The following is a 2,969-nucleotide window of genomic DNA, read 5'->3' as shown; positions in this document are numbered from 1 at the left end:
ATAGAAAAAGAATTACAAGGAAAAGTGGATTGTTGTTATAAAGAGAATCTTATTCTAGAACACTTAGATCTATGTGATCAGGTACATTTTCACCAAGGTTTCTTCGACGTAGGAATTCCCTTTGTATCTTCAGATCGATGAATTTTCCAGGCATGCTATAATCTATCCAGAGCAAGAGATAAACCAAGTGATCCATTGGACATAAATGTAGCTCTGACATTCTCTAAAATCTGACTTCACCTTCATAGTCAAGGAATATAACTCCTAACTTAGGTTTAAAATGCATAGAGTTGGGTGTATAGGGACCCTTATCTGGCAAGTCAAGATTCAGCATAGAAATGTCAGTACTCATATGACCCTTCAGGACTTCATCTAAGGAGAACCTTGTTTCATGGTCGTTCCTTAGGAATGGTCCTTCATTAGGATCATAGAGCTTTAATTTCTTCTTCCCACCTTTCTTCAGAGTTGGCCTGTCAGGGACCTTGACATACCTGGACATCTTTTTGATGAGTTCGTTGATGGTGTCCTCGATAAGTGTCTTGTGTCTCGACTTGGATTGCTGAATGGCTTGTCTGATCTCCATCCATTCGCTGTATCCATAGCAGCCAAGGTAGGAAGGGTACTCGATAACGGCATCAAGATTGTCCCTGGTGATGAGCATTAAGACCAATGTCACACCGTCTTTAGATCGTTCGCTGATGCTGACGCTGATGATTGGGCGGGGACTGAGTCTCTTTTTCAGCTTTGCTTCGCTCCATTGCTTATCCTTGTCCACTAGCTTCAGCTTCTTCTTGCGTTCAACTTCTGCCATAGAAAGAAGTTTAGCTTGGGGGACAGCACTCACCGTTTTCTTGGACTTTTTCTTGGGAAGGACTTTAGCAGCTAGAGACTTGGCCAGCTTTAAGCTATCTTCAGTCTGCTTCCTTTGAAGCTCTAGCTCTTCTTCAGCCCTTAATACCTCGAGTCTTTCAGCTTCAGAAAGGAAGTCAAACTCACCACCACTAGAGGTACGAAGAGGAATTTTTACTCTAGTCTGGTCGAGTGACTCCTTAAGCTGAGACATCTGCTGGTCTGTTGGAGTATAAGAGTTGGGTTGATTAGATACCCACTCTAGTCGACCGCAGGTTGTTAAAGGGATATGAAGTTGGTACTCTGAAGTGATCACTACCTGAGAGGTAGAGTCTTCAAATAAGGTTTGTTGAGGGCATGAGAAAAGTACCTTCAAGTTGCCTTCTTCAGCGACCGCCTTGCCTTTCGACTTAGGGTCCTGGTGCCCTGATGGAGTCGATTCGCCTTGTCTTTGTTCCCCCTGGGATTTAGCTTCCCTGAGGGCAACACCTTCGGTGACGGTTGATGGTTTCTGGAACTTGATGGTAAAGTCATCTTCATCATCATCGTCGTCGTCACCATCTAGATCATCTTCGGTGTCTGGAATGACAGGTTCATCATCGTCTTCATCATCATCATCTTCATCCACATCAACATCATCATCATCACCAGCAACAGTGATGGTATGGACATCATCCCTAGGGATGGCTTCGTCAACCTCAACTAGAGCAGCTTCGGTGGACGTGATTACAGGAGCAGCAACTGCTTCAGCTTCGAGAGCCTCAACTTTAACTGCAACTGAAGCTGATACTGGACCAACAGCCTGAGAAGCTGTAGGAGTAGCATCTGATGATCCACCAGCGTTGGACCTCATCTCCCCCTCTCTGGCTAAGACTTGAGAGAATTGGCCAGAGAGTTCGTCCAAGCGCTGTCGCTAGAGAACCATGGAATCCTCCAGCCTTTGCAAAGCATTGGCTAGAGTTTTCGTTGCCTCACATATCTCATGGAGCTGGGTGCGATCATCAGCAGAGAATGAAGGTGCACTCACTGGAGCTGGTTGACGGACAGCATCCAGGATTTGCTGAAGAAGTCCAAGTTGCTGATCAGCAATCGCTTGTGCATCGTCAGCCCTGCTGTGAAGAACAGCAATGTCGTCGTTGTTGGCGTGAACAACTTCTTGGAGAGTCTTAAGCTGACTCTGAACTTCTTGAACGTCTGCCTGGAGGGCTAGTAAGTTCGCATCAAGATCGCCTTGGCGGGACATCTCTTGGTGAACTTCGTTGACCTTGGAGAGGATGGTATCAACGGCTGGAAGGAGAAGTTTGATGTCTGATGCCATGTCATAGTCATCATCGACATCTTCATCTCCTCCATCATCTTTCTCTCTTTCTCCCTCTTCCACTTGAGGAGCCTTCAGTGACATCAAAAGGAGTGTCACTGGTGGGAGCAAAGATGTCCTCAAGAGGATGGAAAACCGTATGCTGAGGACCATCGAGAGGAGCAGCCTCAGGTCTTGTGGTGCGTGTCTTAGTATCAGGAAGGATAGTCGCTGATACATCATCGACATGTGTAAAGACCAAGAAGGGAGGAGAAGAGAAAATGGTTGAGAAATGACGTGGGTGTTCAGCGGTGGCGGCGCTGATGTCTACACTTTCAGTGATTTGGGTCACTGAAGTGATTGGTGAAGGTGCCACTGATACGATAGTGATGGAAGAAATCACTGAAGAGCTAGGAGGGATAGCAGAAGACGCCTCGGGGGTAAGGCCTATTTCAATAACTGAAACATTTTGAGAGGCCCCAGCTAGTGACGTGGCTGTCCCCCTTTTGGCTTTCTTGGCCCTCTGAGGAGAACCAAGAGGTGGTTGATAGGGTCATTTAGAAGAGGTTGTGGTGACTGGGCTAGACTCGAGGGGGTTTTCCCTTGTCCTTGTCACATGAGAGGAAGAGGTAGTGATGGCAATAGAAGAGAGAGGCMCATCAYTGTCCCTCAGCTTGTGTTCCAGAATCCTGGACCCAAGCCTAAACGCTGGAAGGTTTCCTTCTTTGGGGTAAAGATTTTTGAAAATCTTAGACATTACCATTGAAAGAAACCTGGTGTAAGGCACCACCTTTTCTCGCTGGCGCTTGTTCAGCTTTAGCAC

The sequence above is a fragment of the Cynara cardunculus genome (assembly GCF_001531365.2).
Source record: "Cynara cardunculus var. scolymus isolate 2C chromosome LG 17, CcrdV1, whole genome shotgun sequence".
Classification (NCBI taxonomy): Eukaryota; Viridiplantae; Streptophyta; class Magnoliopsida; order Asterales; family Asteraceae; genus Cynara; species Cynara cardunculus.
This window is presented reverse-complemented; position numbering follows the sequence as displayed.